We start from the raw sequence: 19,998 nt of genomic DNA, 5'->3' as shown, positions 1-19,998 counted from the left end.
AGCATCATTTAATATAAAAACAACTAAATTTACTTTTCTATATTCATGGTCCTTTGGACTTAAATTCTCTCCAGAGAATTTCACCAAGCATGACTTGTCAGGGTGTTATTTTAAATGAAGTGCATGCAGCGAAGCCTCCTCTCTATTTGTACTGTGATTTAAAAAAAAAAAAAATGTGGTAATAAAACTCATTTGAGTACCATGATGAGCTAACTGAAAATACTAACCTCTGGCCCTTTACCCTCTCCAATCATGCGGAGAGTTTGCAGTTTAACTAAAGAAATTGACAGTGGAAACAATGCTGTTGTACTGTCCATTTTTGATAGCTGCTCAAACAAATCGTGTTTTATGAAGACAAAACATATTTTAAACTTTCATTTGGTACAAAGTTGCTGAGTGATGACAAATGTTAGATCTATCAGTCATAATTGGTTCTGGATCATTACCAATACCATGAAGAAAACTTCATAATCACCACATTGAAAGATCAGTTCATTTGCTGTGATGTGCACTCATATTTGTCTGACAAAGAAACACCCAAATACTGTGCTGTAAATGCTCGAGATTAATATCCAAAACTGCTACAGTGTGTGTAGCACTGTATATATGTATTTACATATGTAATGCACATATATTTACATATGTAATATATACACATGTAATGTATACATATATTTACATATGTAATGCTCACATATATTCCATTCACTAGATTAAAAAAATTCTTCTACAAAATAATCTTTTAAAAATTAATTACGTGACATTTATTTTTTGTTGTTGAGTACATGGGAAAAGAGATGTTTTTCAACCATACCTGTTCTATGATTGTTCTTAGATGATTGTAAGTAACATCATAAATGCTTTATTAATACTTTCATTCAAATAATGTATCTGTATATGACTGTGTTACACCAAAATATAGTAAAGAAGTAACAATGAAGAAATACTGTAAACGTTTTCTAAATTCTTCATTCTCTGGAGCCATGTGGAAGAATAAAGTACCACTGGTGAAATTACAGTTGTCATTTTTGGTAGCTGGTCAAATTTTTCCATCCCAGTTTGATGCTTTAAGAACACGAAGTTTGCCACCAGACATGACAAAGCTGAAGTTCTAGTCTGTCACTGACTAGCTGGGTTGTTTAGAGAAGTCGCTTCTCTCTAACCATGTTTCATGAACTATATGAGGTGATAGAAGCTAGTCAAAATCACAGGTTGTTCTGAGCATTAAGTGAGATGATACATATTGTCTTTAGCATGGGTCTGAATCATATGAAGTATACAAAAATGTATGTTAAATTTATATATCATTTTATGAATTTGAGATATATCTCTGTGCTTTGAGATTTTCTGTAAAATAATCCTATTGTCAGAGGATGAACGGTCTTTGTGGGCTCTGACTTCCAAGTGAGAGACTCAACTGATTTTCTGAACTCCCCTAGGTAACCAAGCTCAGATTTGACATTAAAAAAAAAAAAAAAAAAAAAAAAAATCTTCTGGCTTGGTGTAGTGGCTCATGCCTGTAATTCCAGCACTTTGGGAGGCTGAAACAGGTGTTTAAGGTCAGAAGTTCAAGGTGCCTTGAGGTCAGAAGTTCAAGGTCAGGCACCAGAAGCAGGTGCCTGAGGTCAGAAGTTCAAGACCAGCCTGGCCAACATGGTGGACCCCATCTCTACTAAAAATACAAAAACTTAGCTGGGCATAGAGGTGGGCAACTGTAATCTGAGCTACTTGAGAGGCTGAGGCAGCAGAATGGCTTAAACCTGAGGCGGAGGTTGCAGTGAGCTGAGGCCACGCCTTTGCACTCCAGCCTGCGCAATAAGAATGAAACTGCCTCAAAAAAGAAAAAAATCTTCTTAGGGATAACCACACTGCTCTCTAACTTCTTTTTACCTATCATAACAAGGGAAAGAAATTGAAATTCCCACTTTAGAGATTCCTTTATATAATCCAAATAAAAATGTTTGAATTTGGGCAAAAACAAATATATTATAAATAGTTTCAAATAGAAACAGTGCTGGATGTCAGGCTGCAGAACCTCTCTTGACTGTTTCCCCTGATTATATATAGGAAAGGTCATTACTACCCAGTATTTTCAACAAAGCAAAGCAAGTGGCATTCATTTTGAGAAAGTTTTCTCCTTTTCAAAAACTCTCTCATACCATCCTTTTTTGTTATGTGACACAATTTTGGTAAATTAGAGATTGCAGAAATTGAGTTTAAAATAGATTAAGTAGTATAATAATTATTGATTAGATACAAAAAGTGTTGGACCATATCCAGAAATGAAATCATCCAGTGGTTCAATGCCACTAGTACCCGTACATTACATTCTCAACCTTTCTCCTTCCCTTCTTTCCTCCCTCTCCCGCTAATCCTTCCCTTTCTTTATTCTTCCATACCTTCTCTCCCTCTCTCCCTCTCTCTCTTCCTCTCTCCCTCACTCCCTTCCTCCCTCACTCCCACTTTTTATCCCTCTGTCTCTCCTGGTTTCATCTTTCCCTTTCTTCCTTTATTTCTATTTTAGTTTACATGTTCCAGCCACACTTTTAGGAACAAAGTTCAGTATAAATAATAATTCTTATACCTTATAACAATCTGGTAAGATAAGGAACGTTACCATACCTATTTTACAGATAAAGAAATTGAGGCACAGAGAGGTTATATACTTTGCTGAAGGTCATATAAGTGGTGTCTAAATGTAGATGATCTGAATACAGAGGGTTTTTTTTTAAAAGATGAAGTGATATCTTTGAGTATATTTGTTGCACAGGATACAATGGAAATCTCATACAGTTTTCTATAGCTATTCCAAGACTCACTGATGTTTCTAAGATCCCATGACTTGAGCAATATTTACCTTTCTTTTCTGTACACAGATCCAAACATTTAGCAAGCATTGTAAAGGGGTGCTGTTTGATGTGTTTTATAGTGAGATACAGGTGAGGGTTGAATTTTAGCTTCCATAGAAAAATCAAATCTCTGTCATCATATGTGATTTGGTAGCCATCTTGCCATCCTTTATCCCTGAATTTCACTTCTGTTTGAGCCTGTATTTATCCAAACATGAAAGTCAGCATTTCTACCTGATACTACAGAAAATCCAATCACACCAAACATTTGGAAGTGTTCGTGGACAATTGAAAATCACAGGGAAATTCGTGAAGGGTAATGCCATTCATTGAACACTCTTTACCGTTTAACAAATCCTTGCTGTTCTCTCGACTCCTTATAGTCCCCTACCCATTGCCTCTATCTACAATTCATTTTCTCTCTGTTGTACATAGTTTTCTCCCACTTACTTCTTTAGCGTTAGTGTCAGATAGTCTCCGCTCTTGAGGTCAGTTTCCACAGGAAATTTTATTTTCTACATACTTATATTCCTTTAATATGAACGGTTTATCCATCTACACAGAGAATACATTCTATCTTCATCTCATAAATTAGGATGTATATGAAGAAATGAATAGCTTGCATGTTTGGGTATACAGTAGACCCTTGAACAATGTGGGGGTAAGGGACACAGAACCACCATGCTGTTGAAAATTTCCATATAATTTTCTGCTCCCCCAAAACTTAACTACTAATAGCCTGCTGTTGACCAGAAGTCCTACTGAAAGCATAGTCAATTAACACATATTTTGTATGTTATACATATTATATACCTTATTCTTACAATAAAGTAAACTAGATAAAGTGAAATGTTATTAAGAAGAAGATAAAACATATTTACTATTCATTCAGTAGAAGTGGCTCATCATAAAAGTCTTCATTCGCATTATCTTCACGTTGAGTAGGTTGAAGAGGAAGAAGAAAAGGAGAGGTTGGTCTTCTGTCTGGGCGTGTCAAAGGTGAAAGAGGTGGAAGGGGAGACAGGAGAGATTAATTGAAAAAAGTCTGTGTATAATTGGACCCATGCAGTTGAAACCCATGTCGTTCAAGTGTCAACTGCATATGCGTCTGTGTGGCGAAGGCTGGAGGGGGAGAGCAAGCACACAGGATGATGCAAATACACACAGTAAAGATAGAGAGTGGTATAACTCTAATAATAGATGCCCAATAATTTTAGTCCACATTTTCAAGAAAATGGAGTCCAAACCAAGGTTTAAAAGTGCTCATAGTTAATTAAGAAAATTAAAAAAACCACAGTAGCAAAGGTGAAAAAATGAAGTGAGGCAAGGAAGGATGTGAAGCAATGCAACAGAATGCATTGCTGTGCTAGACACTGCATGTGGTGATTGACAAAAAGTCACTTGTGAAACTGATTTGGACTAGACAACATGGAAATTAGGCTTTGCAGTGCTGCCTGCAAACATGTATCTGCCTGGGTATTTCCTGTCTGTTGCTTCCCATTGTCCTATATTTACCCCAGGTGGACTCAATGCCTCTGGAATGTCTAGCTGCTTTTGTGGCTGCTTATGCCAGATTCTTAACCCTGGAGAGGTCATTGGGGCAGGATAATTTGTGCCCTGCAGTGTGGCATTTCATTTAAGTCAGGAATATCTCCTGATTATGAGATTCAGGAATACGGCATTTATCTAGCTCTGGCAGTCAAGGGACAGGCCTGCACTTTAAAGCTGTGACCTGGGAGGACATTGTTGTCTGACGGGCTTAAGAACACTGGGAATCTTAAGAACAAAAGGCAGTATCATGTTCCTATGCGTACTCCATGTGCTAAAAGAAACACAATTAAGAAATGGAAATCACCCAGCTGTGTGATAAGTCTCATTATAAACAGTTAACCATCCTCAGTTTTCTCCCTTGAAGGAGAGAAAAAAACAAGAAACAACACGACCTTCCAGTGAGAAGGGCTCCAACAGTTATCTTCTTAAATATAGAACCAAACATTTTCAGAGGGCAAATTGCTTATTGTGTGGGGCTGTCCAACTCAATTTTGGCATCCTTGGGCCTTGCTTGTTGATGCAAGTAGTACTCCCTGGTATTGAGACACCTAAAAATGACCTCACATATTTCTCAGGTTGGGATAAGTATGAACCTTGTTTGTGACCCATTGTTAATAATCCACGTTAACTATATTTCAGTTGCTGACCATTTCTGATTGAATCTCGAGATTACTTACAACTTTACCTCTAATATGTAATTGATTATGCATCCTTTTTCAAATACAGTATTCTAGATACCAATATTGTCTGGGTAACTTGAGAAACAAAACTCTTTTTCATCCTTTGTCTGGTCCCTAAAAATGTTAATTTACTTCAAGATTCTATCTCCAGCTTTGCTCTTATTCTCTCTACTGTATTAAATTGATGTCATTTATTCCCCTGGTTTCACTTTCCATCTATATAATAGGGACTCCTAGAAATAAATTTCCAGCTGAGCCTTCTCCATTGAGCTTTAAAAATGAATGCCTAACGTGGTTTGGACACCTGAACTTCGATGTTTCCATGGCACCTGAAACTCATTATTGCAAAAGGTGAATTCATATTTCTTCCTCCAAACTGGCTTGTATTCCTGTACTTTCCATTTCATTTGGTGAAATATAATTTACTCTCTTACCAACATTAGAATATTTAAAAATTCTTGTCTTTTATTTTGATTTTTTCTTTACCTTCCACATCTAATCATTTGGTGAAAATCTTGGAAATCTTACTTTTGAATAAGCAAGGTCTTCTTCATACTAGCTATTAGTCACTATGTAAAGGTTTAAGTATAATAAAATTGATAAGTGTTCATTTATAACTGGATATTTATTATATAAACAGTATTGAGTTGTTGTTCTCTGATTTAATATTATATCTGGAAAACTTGTTATTTTGTGTAGGTTTGCCTTGTTGGTTTCTAGGAGCACATATATTATAGGGTAACACTTTACTACAATGATGAGGAAATACAACGTAAAACCAACATTGAAGCATTTTCAGTTCCTTTATTGTCCTGGCATCTATATGTGGATTTGTGAGATGGGTTTGGAATGGAAAGCTTTAACCTTCAGAATTTTTACCATATGTGCTTTGCTTATTTTGTTTTTAATGCACTTTTCCTGAGCAATGAAGCCATATATATTTAAATTTATTTAAACAGACTACCCTTCTTGAACAGCTAGCCTATAATCACTATTTACTTAATATCGTGTGGTTACTAAAGCCAGGTTTTCAATTTGAATCTGAAAGTCCTTCATGCTGGACACAGTAAAAACATTAGTTGTTAAATAGACAGAGACAGATTGGTTGATCTTATCCAGTTGGCTTGTTCCTCATCCCCACATCCAAGTTCTCATGCTATTAGGAAGGTGTGTTGCTTTTATTAATGCCTGGTATGGTCTCTCTTCATGTGAATTGGCAGCCTTTATAGTATATAGTGTTAAATCAGGTGAAAGCTTCAGTATTGCATTTCACAATGGAGTTACCTTTCAAAAATAGGAAAGGACATTATTTGACCAGATTTTGCTAAGTAAATGAAGTTCCTGGGCAGGCAATAGCAGATATGTTTATAGTTTTAGAGATTAAAGAGAAATTTGGGTAGGCATAGCCTGTCTGAATGCCCTTTTGTGAGCACTAGTTAATATCAGAGTAAGTCAGAATAGTCTCTCATTGGATGAAAGGTGAGTGTTGCTATTCTCATTTATATCATAGGATTCAAAATTTAAGAAAAGTTGCCCCTTCATCAAAATGCTTTACTAGTACTGGAGTAATATAGGATTCAGCAACTGAGAGAACCACGACTGTGTATGCAAGGGGGTTTCTAAATCCCAGAGTTTCCTGTTCACTTATCAGTATTCTTTTGGAATGCTTTTTGATTAAAACAACAGAATTAAAAATTGTAAGAATTTAGGTTATGACAGAATTACTTTGAATTTTTTTTTTTTTGAAAATACTAATTTGATTTTTCATTTTGTTGTTTATTAGGTCTGGAATTTGTATCCAGGAAAATGTAACATCTGATGATAATTACATTTTTATAATAAAAAAAGATAATCTACCTAGACACATTTTAGTTCATTAGAAGAGAAATAACATAAGAAGAGTACACTTTTAGGAGTTAAATTTGATTTGTACTTCTTCGATACTTACTTACAGATCTTCAGGGATTATAGCTATAGTTTGTTTCCAAGGATTGGTTTATCCAGAATGAAAGATCACATACTTACTTTCTCAGATCTTAGCTTCTCAAGAAGATGAATGGGAGTGTTGTCTTGCTGGAACACCTTCAAGCTGTCTCAGCATGTAGTGGTATCGTTAGGAGTATTTGGTGTTCTCAAGGATATTGAAAGCATTATAATGCTCACATGACAATTGGAAGAAGTTTACGGGTCCCTTCGTGTAAGAATATTTCAACACTGAAGTATGTACAGATGAGGCTTAATTATTTGCCTGGGAATTATGATGAGTCCAGCTCCACAGAGGTCTGATACGATTTGTGTTTCATAATCTTTGATGGAGGAATACAGAGAGTTCTCGGAGTATTTTAGATTTCCATAAATTATACTTTCATTTCTTAGGCAAAGAAGAAATATTCATATGTTCTTGAATATGATTATTGGTTCACAGCCTTTATAGTTTTCATATACTATAAATATTTGTCACCTTATTTGATTTTTAAACTGGAATAACTTTAATTAGACAAAATATGGACAGTTTATAATGATATAGTTGTTTTTTTAAACCCAAAGCCATTTTAATATATCAGTGTTAAATTTCATATCCAATAATGAATAAAAGTATTTAAGGAAAACATTTTAAATGCATTTTTTCAGTAAAAGGCATATTAATATAGTTATTTCTAAAAATATTATAATATAATTTATATATTTAATATATTAATTTTCAGACACAGAATCAACATCATTACTTTTCTAAATATTTGACACTTGCAATAAAATGTCACTCTTAAGGAAACATTTGGATATTGCAGCTGCTTTAAAAAAATACCCAGGAAATTCAGAGCTCACTATGAAGGTTTCTAAAAACACTTTTAAAGTCAGCCAGATTAAGAGTGATTATAGTAAAGAGCTACCAAAGATTTTAACATTGTTCAATATAAGGATTATTTCTGTTAAAAATAGCATTATGTTATTTGTTGATTTTTAAACTTAGTAACACTTATTTCTAAGTCAAATTTATCTTTAAAAATTGAAAGTACCTTTTATGACAAGTTTGTTTGGGTGCTAAAATAAACGCAGTTCAAGACAAATCTTTCTCCAGTTTAATTGAATAATTGACAAACAGGAATTACATATATTAAAGGTGTAAACTTAATACTTTGATATATGCATACATTGAGAAATTATCACCACACTCAAGCTAATTAACTTATCCATCACCTTACATAGTTACTTTTTTGTGTGGTGACAGTACTTAAGATCCACTCTCTTAAAAAACCACAAATATGCAATACAATTTTGCTAACTATTTTTGCCACACTGTACATTAAAACTCAGTAACTCATTCATCTTGCATAACTGAAATATTGTGCCATTTTATTAACATTTCTTCATTTCCTCCTCCCTCTCTACCCCTAACCGTGGCAACCACCATTCTACTCTCTACTTCTAGTTTTACTATTTTGTATTCCACATAGTAGTGATATCAAGCAGTATTTATCTTTGTCTACCTGGCTTATTTAACTTAGCATGATATCCTGCAAGGTTCATTCATTTTGTTGCAAATTACAGGATTTCCTTCTTTTTAAAGCCTAAATAGCATTCCATTATATATAAAAATATATATTATATATTTATATAATATAAACTATATACATTATATATACATATTTATATATTATATACATATATTTACATGTTACTACATTATAAATAACTGTATAATGCATATAATATAAAATTTTCTTCATTCATTCATTCATTCATTCATTCATTCATTCATTAGTATTTAGGTTAATTCCATGTCTTTTCTACTTTAAATGATGATGCAATTACAATGGGACAGCAGATATTACTTCAAGATCTAGATGTGATTTTCTTTGGATATCTACATAGAAGTGGGATTGCTGGATGATGTGGTAGTTTGATGTTTTAATAGTTGAGGAATCTCTATACTGTTTTTCATAATGGCTGCGCCAATATACATTCCTACCAACAGTGCACAGGAGTTTCCTTTTCTCCATATCCTCGCCACCACTTATCATCTTTATCTATCTTTATTGTAATAGCCATTTTAGGGTGAGAGGTGATATCTTATTGTGATTTTGATTTGCATTTCCATGATGATTGGTGATGCTGAGCATCTTGTCATATACTTTTGAGCCATTTGTATGTCTTCTTTTGGAAAATGTCTATTCAGGTTCTTTGCCCAGTTCTCAATTGGGTCATTGATTCTGTTGTTGTTGCTCTTGTTTTTTGGTTGTTTGTTTCATTTATTTATGTTTTGCTATTGAGTTGTATGAGTTCCTTTTGTATCTTGAATATTAACCCCTTATCAGATATTTGGTTTGCAAATATTTTCTCTAACTCTGTAGGCTTCATTTTTACGTGTTGTTTCTTTTGCTCTGTTAAAGACTTTTTAGTTTGATGCAATCCACTTGTCTATTTTTGCTTTTGTTGCCTGTACTTCTGGTGTTATGACCAAAAATCTGTTGCCAAGACCAATGTCAATAAGGTTATTGTCTACGTTTTTTCCAGCAATTTTACATTTTCATGTGTTATGTTTAAGCCTTAATAAATTTTAAATTGGCTTTTGAATATGATGCAAGATAAGGTTTCACTTTTACTCTTTCACATTTAGATATTCAGTTTTTCCAACACTACTTATTAAAGAGACTATCCTTTTCCTTATGGATAAGGGTGTCTTGGCACCCTTATCCAAGATCAGTTGACAGTAAACGTATGGATGTATTTCTGAGCTCTCTGTTCTGCTCCTTTGGTCTACAAGTTTCTTTTGTGACTGACTATACTGTTTTGATTACTATAGCTTTCTAATATATTTTGAAATCAGAATATGTCATGTATCCAGCTTTATTTTTCTTGCTCAGGATTGCTTTTGAATTCTTGGTATTTTGTTCTTTTTACATGAATTTTAGAGTTTTTTTCTATTTCTGTTAAGAATGCCATTGGGATTTTGACAGGGGTTGCATTGAAACTAGATCAATGGGTAGTATGGACATTTTAACAATATTAACTCTTTTTTTAGGGTCACTAACTTTAATAACAATACATATACCATGTTATCACCATGAAATATAAATATGTAAATTCAGGTTAGACAAGAGCTTTTCACAAGTGCAATAAAGCATTCTATATTATATCAAAGTTAGCATATAATGTGTGATCAAATCAACTTGCTCACAAATCATTAAGCGATTCCATTATGGGTAATTCATTTAATGTTTACAACTAAACATTAAACATTCTTATGGAGAAAATAAACAGTGCACACATTTTAAAAGTGTTCTTCATGTACCTTTGCATGAACACTTAAAATGCATATTCCTATTTCAATATGACATTTAAAAATTATTCTAACAGAAGCAAATATGTAATTCTGCAATTACAAAAGAACTAAAATAGAACCCATAATTAAATTATTATTATGTTTGCAACTGTGATTCTTCAATAAATACTGCTACTGTGTAACTCTCTTGTAAACTTTCTAGGTTTGCTTTAAACACACACACACACACACACACACACACACACACACACACACATATATATACTTGCAACTGTGGGAGGCTTTACAAGTTATATTCCATGCACTTTTCTGACAGAGTTTTAAAAGAGCCAGCCAGTCCACAACACAGACAGAATAAAAGGTAGATTAACTGAGGCAAATAGGACTCTTACATAACATCCAAAACAAGATTCTTCAGCAAACTGGGGTTTAGGGTTGGTCTGCTATCTTTTTTAGAATGAATTTCATCTTAACAGTTTAAGAAGATGGACACTTTAACACCATCAATTGCATTTAGGTGATGTGTTTCTTTTGTGTTAACTTGACTCCCCTGAATGAACTCGTGAGTAAACTAGTCACTAGTAATTTGGTCACCAGGCAAGTTTAGCCTGCAAGAAAGGAAGTCAGTATTCAAAATACCATGTTATAATCTGAACACACTCAAATAGTTTATTTTCAACATTAACATGTAACTTCAACAATGAGATAGATGCCTAACTACAGCAAACTTCTCCAACAAGATCAAGACAGCATCTCTTCATCTAAGGCTTATGTTTCTCCCAGAATTCCTGATATGTGGAATAGCTCATACCAACAGTCATTGCTCCCACAACAAAGCCTTGACCTGCCACACACATGTGGATCAGATGAAGGGATATTTCAGTATTTCCCCTGCTTTTCGGTTTGTACAACACATATGCAACAATTGCTGGGAAATCAGCTATTCCAATGGGAACAAATGGTGCCTCATTAGCTTTTCTAACGTTTCGGTCCCTGATCTTCATCATGTAAAGAAACGGAAACATCTGTGTCTGTTGACATAGTAATCGCTTGAAGAATCTCCCTAAAGTGAGAAAACAACAATATTAACTCTTTTAATTCATGAACACTCCATATCTTTCCGTTTATCTGTGTCTCTTTTAATTTCTTCCATTCGTGTTTTATAGTTTTCAGTGTAACAATCCTTCACCTCTTTGGATAAGTTTATTCCTAAATATTTTTGTTGTTGTTAATATTGCAAATGGGACTGTTTTTTGAATTTCTTTTCTGAAAGGTTTGTTGTCAGTGTACATAAATTTCACTAAATTGATGTGTTGATTTTGATCATATAAGTTTACAGAATTTGATTTTTATTTCTAACAGTGTTTTTGTTGTTGTTGAGTTCTTAGGGTTCTCTATATATATGATCGTGTCATCCCCAAAAAGAGAGAGTTTTACTCTCCTTTCCAATTTGAATGTCTTTTTTTTTTCCTTATCTAACTCCCCTGGTTAGGACTTTCAGTACTATGTTGACTAGAAGTGGCAAGAGAGAGGCATCTTTGCCTTGTATCAGATCTTAGAGAATAAGTTTTCAGCCTTTCCTCTTTGATTATGACTTTAGCTGTAGGTTTTTCATACACAACCTCAATTATGTTGAGATAAATGCTTTCTATATATATTTTGTGAAAATTGTGTTAATGTTTCTTTTTTTTAAAGAGGCATAGGTCTGAGAGGAATTTGTATGTGTGTAAAAACACTTTTATTAAGATTTTTTCAGAAACTAAAATGAAATTAGTTTATTTAATATGCATACACTTCTGTAAAATACATATCAATATAAAAATTATATATTATTCATAATACATATTATTATATTAGTATTAAGGAATATCTATCTATCCATCTATTCCCCATTCTTCTATCCATCTATAAGTGTGAGGCAATATTATCTTGCACTTAACTGTAAGAAGTTAAATGAGGCCGGGCCCGGTGGCTTACGCCTGTAATCCCAGCACTTTGGGAGGCTGAGGCGGGCGGATCACGAGGTCAGAAATTCAAGACCAGCCTGGCCGAGATGGTGAAACCCCATCTCTACTAAAAATACAAAAATTAGCTGGGTTTGGTGGCAGGCACCTGTAATTCCAGCTACTTAGGAGGCTGAGGCAGGAGAATCGCTTTGAACCCAGGAGGTGGAGGTAGCACTGAGCCGAGATCAGGCCACGGCACTCCAGCCTGGGCGAGAGAGCAAAACTATTGTATCAAAAAAAACAAATAAACAAATAAAATCGGGAGGTTGAGGGAGGAGAATCGTTTGAACCCGAGAGGCAGAGATTGCAGTGAGCCGAGATTGCGCCACTGTACTCCAACCTGGGCAACAGGGCGAGACTCCGTCTCAAAAAAATAGAGTTAAATGAAATTAAACTCTCTAGAGTCAAAACCCACAAATAACTTCTCATATCATCCAGAGTGAAATCCAAAATGTGCCACACATGATTTGCCTTCCTCCTACTTCGCTGTCTTCACCTTCTTTTATTTTTAGTGCTTTTACCGCTTTTGCTCTTCCACCCTGACACTTGGCTGATTCTCGAATTCAATTGCAGAGTTCTTGCCAATGGGCCTTAGCGGTTGTTATTTTTGTCGGGAATGCTTTTCTCCAGTATTTCTGCAAGGCTCGTTTTCTCACCTTCTTTAGGCTCTAAAATCCCATTCTCACTCAAGCCTTTTTTTATAATCCTATTTCAGATTGCGGTCTCCACCTCAGCATTCCCTATTCTCCTTTGTCTAAGCAGTGATCACCACCAAGGATGCTGTATATTTTATGTCTAATATGTTGTAATGTTCACCTGTTGTGTGTCTTCTTCCGGTAGAATGCACATTTTAGAAAGGCCACAATTTTGTCTGTTTTTTTTTTCACTACTGTGTCTGCTGACATAAATTAGTTATTCAAAGAATACTTCTTGAATTGATGAATAAGTGAATAAAAACACAAGGTTGAGTGATAGGCAGGATTTAATTGTTAATTGTCTTAATAGGTCTGTCATATAGCATAACTAAGAAGAGCATATGAGTCATGAGCTTTATTTTTAGTAATTTTTAATTATTTGGTCAATATTAGTCATATAAAATTGGGATAAATTAATTGGATTACGGTTTTTAGATAGTATGCCAATTGATTTATGGAATTAAGTACACATGAATGATGATAATTTAAGATTTTATTGATCAGATTTCAATTTTTGTTTCTATTATATTTCCATTTGCTTTTTAAATGTTAGCAGATAAGAGATATGGGAGAACTGGGTTGGTGGACAGGTAATTAGCTATCACTAGAATGCCATGAGCAATTGAAGTACAATAAATATCGGATCTTTTTCCCTTGGTTCAGGGTGTGTGTGTGTGTGTGTGTGTGTGTGTGTGTGTGTGAACTTGAATGGGCGAATAGGTTATGTTTCCTTTAAAAACACATGTGATCATTAAAACCTAGAAAAGCTTAATCATAACTAAAGAGAAAAGCTTCACCCTAGGTTGTATAAATAGTACAAATACATGAAATTTCCAAAGGACTTAATGAGAACAAGTTCTTTGGATTCAAATTAATTTAATTAAATAATGATCAAAAGCAGGTATGCAATGGTATTGTAATATAATTTCTAAAAGTTTAATTTTAAATCACTTTTCTGAAATCTAACTTTTTAATGTTTAAAATATCAGTAAGGAAGATGACTGCTTCCTATCACAGATTTTAGTTCAATGGCTGATGAAGGTCCTCCAGAGTTTGTGGCTAAATGAAAGGAGCCAGCCTATGAGCTAGATATGCCATGATATAGAAAATTTTATTTATTTCAAATTTATAGTATTTTTAATTTATTTCATCTTTTTAAAAATTGATTCACCTAAATGTTGTCATTTTTAAAGAAAATAAAATTCCCTTTATAGTATCTATTATTCAGAATTTCAGAGCCATTCTAGCTATTATTTTAGTTTACAGACTTCTTTTCTAATGGCCTAGAAATTTTCTGTACTAGGACTTAATTAAGGGCATTGGATGTCCCCAGTGACCCGATAGAAACTTGACTAGAACTTGACTTAGGTTACTTCTAGCATGCAGGGACTCCAACCCTTGAGTTTTCTGTCTCCCTAAATAGCTTTGGCTCATTTCTGGTATCAGTCATGAAAGACCTGAGAGCTCATCCTTCCATAACAATCTACCTTGAGTTCATCACCTGACAGTTGCCTTACTGTTATGCTTGATTTCCAAACTCAATTTACTTCTGGACTTCTGGTTTGTTGACCTTCTGCACTTATTCACAATAAGCAACTTCTTGTCAGTACACTTCTACAACTCGAGCCCGTATCGTTGCTGCTCCTAGCTACCAACCTAACCTGAAAAGTCAGAACAAAAAACACAGAAAACCAGAATGAACTGTCACTTGAGGGATGACAGTCCAGCTGTCCATCAAATGACACTCTAGGATAAAGCCAGTGTATATGTCTGAGATCACAAGGAGGGAAGTTGTGAAATGGACATCCTTTTTATTTCCAGGTGCACGGTGATATCAGGTATCTCAGATAACAGTGTACAACTTCTGATATCTCTTACCTATTGAATTCCTTTTTTTTTTCACATTATCAAGCTTTCTTTACACATTGTTCACAATACAGTTGTAATTTAGTTGTTAAACATACTATTTTTTAAAAATGAGGTGTGTACTCTAATCATCATACTCTAGTGTTCCTTGACTTGATAAATATTTGCTATATGAATCACTTTTGTGATTAATTGACTAAATTAATCTGGGTTTACATTACTTGAAATTTGTTACTTTAAAAAATCATATCTGTTCAAAGTTGCCAGATGAATCATCTTCATAGAAATAACTGATCAACTCATTTTAAAAGCCACATTTTCAAATATTCATAAGCCACAACAAATCTCATTGTTTATGCCAAATGTCAAGTATTTTACTTAGTCTGACCCACTCACTGAAATCATGTATCAAAATGGATTGTAAGTATTTTCAAGATTCATCCTTGAAAATGTCATATTTTAAAATGATTAAGTTTCCTGAAGCTTTATGGAAAAATTTGAGTCTAATTCAGAGAATTTTAGGATATCCATATAAGCACATAGAGTACGTTTGATAAATGACTATGTTCACAAGGAAAGATATACCTCCCATAAGGCTTTAATAAAAGAGATAAAGTGTAGCATTTTTGTGTAGTTTTATTTAAAATATGGCATATGAATCATGCATATTATAAATATAGCTTGCAGAAAAAGCTATGGTATACTTACACTAGTAATCAATGTGGTTGAATTGATTTTAATAGTCTCTGCAAATTCAGTTAGACATGAAACATGCAAGTTTAAATTAATAAGTTCAGAAAAAAATTTGTCTCATATATGCTTCTTTTCTTTAGATATTACTATATCTCAGAAAGATGAGTACTTTATTTCACTCATTAGAGAGGTTAATTAAGTAAACTTAATGAATAATAAATGAACTGCTTTCATTTAGAAGTCTGATTTTATATGTTTAGAAAATTAAAGAAATATTTTAATATTATATTTTATTTGTTCTTTCTGTGCCCAGATGAATACCTTTGCTGTGCATGTACCATAAAAAGCATGATAAGGCAGAATTCTCTGTCCACAAGGCAGACATTATTTAACTAGAATAGCAGCATAAACAATGGGGATGGAGGAGAAGCTGGTTTAGTGGCTGAGAAATCTGGTAGTACTATCGGCAATGTCCTGGATTAAAATTGTGAAGATTTGACTCATTCTGAGGAAATAGTCACTTTCTAAAACTTGGTAATTGTTTTAAATTTACATGGAAAATCCAGTTGTAATATAGAACATTCTAACCACCAGATAGAAAGTTATGTAGATAGGACATCCTTGCCCATTATCACAGAAAATCATATATAGAATGGGTAGCAATTGCTCATCATCAAACTAATTATGAAAATACTAATTTTTAAAATTGATCTTTCAGAAAGAAACAGTCATTTTAGATGTCTTTCGTTAACAGGGTTTAAACATTTGTAATAATTTTGTGGTGTTTTTTCTTAGTAATATATTAATATTGCATTTGTTTTCAGAAAGTACAAAGCATTTATTTTTTATTAAAAAATTTTATTATCATGAAACTGCAAACAAAAAGGCGACATTTTACTAAGATGACAGAATAATATATCACATTAGATATGAAAAAGTTGTCATGACATAAGTAAATTAAATAGGACACAATATAGCTGTAATTTATACTCACTTCAATTTAGAATTCTCATGGTTCCCAGGAAGCAAACTGAGTGATCCATAATTGCATCTTAAATTAAACTTTTTGCAGTGATTAACCTCTCTAGCACTGCTTGTTTCATGAACATATAATTGTTATATTATCAAAAGTGTTTTCTTTCAGAAATGTTAAAGACTAGTTATTTCTCTGTTTTATAGAAGTGTTTAAAAACAATTTGTGAATGCACTTAGAAAAAGGCTAATAGATATTTTCTTCAAGTTGTATCCAAATGAGCAGAGCTTACTACAGAAGTAGATGCTTTAGCTACAGGGTAGGGAACCTGTGGTTTAAATCTAAAGGATTATAATATGACACATTTATTTGAAGAAATCTTCTTTGATCCTCTAACACAGAAAGACAATGTGAGAATTAAACAGCAAAGAACAAAAGCTGAACTGTGAATTTGATGACTCCCCATGTTTGCATCCAAAAAGCTATGAAAAGCATTGATTGGAAATTAACTTTAGACCACATTTACTTCTTAAAAAAATAAAAGTTTTAATGTTAAGTTGTAGACCATTGACATGTGAATAAATTACAAAGAGATAAAAGGATAGTGATTTGCTTCATTGCTATGATTACAAATAATCAAGGTTTTGCTTTAAGAAAATGATATCAAGTTCTGCAATGTTAGCGTTTCTATGAATCTTTTTTTTTTTTTTTTTGCTTTCTTACTTTCAGTGAGTCTCATCATATTAAGTAGAACTTTTGCTATAGATGAAAAATGAAGCCAGTGTTGACACAGTTGGGGGTAAAAATTATATCCTTAAATATCCTCTTTCCAGCAGTCAAGATATCCAGTTTTCTCACAATTCTGTAGATGGTTGAAAATTAAATTTTTATAAATACCAATTGCAAACTGCATAAGAACAAATGAAATTACTGCAATGGTTTAAAATTATAGATATATGATAAGACATTTTTGCAGTGTGTACGCATGGTTCAAAATTAAATTTAAAAAGAGGAAAAACAGGCAAAAGCAGTGGTATTTAAGGGGGAAAGAGATATAAAAAATCAATGAGGAACAGCCAAACATGAGGTGTGGGAGGAGCTACATAAGTCGGATCTAACTTTCCAAATAAGTAATGTCTTCCTTTTCGTAGTATTGAATGCAAATAAAGCATTGAATCAGGAGATATCGGTACTCTCCACTTACATCTAGAAATTCATATCTGTGGAGCTCTATTTTTCAAAAATCATTGAACTGTTGCAGATCAGAAAATGTTGGTTTGTGTCTTTAAACAATTGGATATACAGTTACCTAAATTATGAATGCAAATGAAAAGTTCTTAGGGAAATTAAAAGTGCTACTCCAGTGAACACAAGAATTATAAGAAAATAAGATGGCCTTACTGCTGATATAGAGAAAAGTTTGAGTTGTCTGGATAGATCAAACCAGCCACAATATTTCCTTAAGCCAAAGCCTCATCCAGAGAAACATCTTATGTCTCTGCAATTCTATGAAGGCTGAAAGAGGTGAGCTGCAGAAGAAAAGTTTGAAGCTAGTAGAGGTTAGTTCATGAAGTTTAAGGAAGGAGCCATCTTCATAACATAAAAGTGCAAGGTGAAGCAACAGTGCTGATATAGAAGGTACAGCAAATTACTTAGATCTAGCTAACATAATTCATGAAAGCGGCTACACTAAACGACAAATAGCCTTGTATTGAAAGAAGATGCCGTATAGGACTTTCACGAGTGTATATACAAAAGGGAGCATGCTGTAGATACTATTTTGCACATTTCTTTTTTCTATTTAACCGTATATCCTGAGAATCCCTCCATATCAATTCATAGACATCATTGTGATCATTTTTCATCTTTGTTATTAATGTATAGTGGTATGTATCCCAATCAAAAAATTTGGCTATATAATTCTGTAATTTCATGAGGTTACCACTGGTTTGTATTAGTTGATCTTCTTTTTTTTAATTTTCATTTTTAGCTTTTTGGGCAGGGGCCATACTAATCTTCTCTGCATCCTGCCAATTTTAGTATATGTGCTACAGAGGCAAGCACATTGATCTTATTGAAACAAATATTCTATTAATGCTGTGGAAACAAAAAGTATAGATCAGTACATTTTGATTGTTATCAGAAACTCAATGTTACGTTTATATTTGAGAGCTGGACCTATCAATTTATAAGATGTGTGCTAAACTGGACTCAATATTAATGCCTTTCTAAGGCTTTCTCTTAAAACTTTTAACACTTTTTGTTGTATCTGCTAGAGTTCTATTTAATCCATAGTGTGTTTTCATCATAATCACTATGGTTCACACTCTAAAAAAATACAAGATCTTCTTTGACTAAGTTAATATTTTTGTTCTAACTTTAGCATTATCTAGCATTTGCTATCTAAGTATACTTTTGCTTTGCAATTATTGGACACATTTTTTTCTCCATATTATTACCTTAAACTTTCAAAACAGATATGTTCTACATTTATTTTCTGTAAATAGCGTACACGTAGATATTAATTTTTGACCCAGGGTAATGGTTTTCTCAGTGTAGTAGTATCAAAATAATCTACTTGGTCTTAGTTCTGTTGTTTTATGCTTTTCATTTGCTGTTGTTCCTTTTTGTTGCTGATTGTTTTTCTCTAAGTTTCTCATAAGCATATGTTTTTATATTACTGTATTTGTTGCAAATGTACAGTTTCATACTATTTTAAAAATGTATTAACTTAAAATCTAAGTTCAAAAATGTCCATATTTCTTAAATAACCCAGTTAAGGAAATAAAGTATATACTGACACATACCAAGGTAGATTAACAAAATTCAATTTTATTATTTCTGTGTACTGACTTTCTAAGAATTTTCTACATTATGTCAACATATCACAATTAAGGAACATTACACTAGTACTGCTATTACTATTACTATTTTATAGCTTTCGTTTTAGTTATATTTATATTTGACTTATTTCGTAACTATTTTTATAATTGTCTACATGTGATTTTACATGAACTGATTTCATAATTCATTGAAAAAATGTATTCTATGACTATCACTTTCTAAAGTTCTTATTGTGATCCAGCTCTTACATTGTAATGTAAATGTAAAACTTTTACATTACATTAAATGTAAATGTCTTTACAATGTAAAACTGCCTTTTACATTGGGGCATATGCCTGCAGCCACTCCTGTAGACACACACTTAATATTTTGTTTGTTTGGCTTCTTCCCATATTAGTTAGTTTTCTTGCATAGAAGTGCTTGGTTACCAACCCAATCCTTCAAGAAACATAGTGATTTACCATTTTATCTTCCAAAGTTTAATATTATCAATAAAAATTCAGAGGCCTCCATGGTTTTTCATTCTATGTAGAAGGAATTTTTATTTTTCTGCCTTT

General features: G+C 33.2%; 1 non-coding gene and 1 pseudogene across 1 annotated transcript; both read right to left on the bottom strand.

Annotated features, from left to right (window-relative positions):
- Window positions 1–11,125: 11,125 nt before the first annotated feature.
- Window positions 11,126–11,420, bottom strand: LOC104670741 (annotated as a pseudogene).
- Window positions 11,421–18,552: 7,132 nt separating this feature from the next.
- On the bottom strand, window positions 18,553–18,661 carry LOC115894700. The gene has a single exon (XR_004054829.1). It is a non-coding gene; the product is annotated as a U6 spliceosomal RNA (small nuclear RNA).
- Window positions 18,662–19,998: the final 1,337 nt, after the last annotated feature.

Source organism: Rhinopithecus roxellana, chromosome 18 (genome assembly GCF_007565055.1).
Source record: "Rhinopithecus roxellana isolate Shanxi Qingling chromosome 18, ASM756505v1, whole genome shotgun sequence".
Lineage (NCBI taxonomy): Eukaryota > Metazoa > Chordata > Mammalia > Primates > Cercopithecidae > Rhinopithecus > Rhinopithecus roxellana.
Note: the sequence above shows the minus strand (reverse complement) of the source record. Positions and strands in the feature narration are given on the sequence as shown.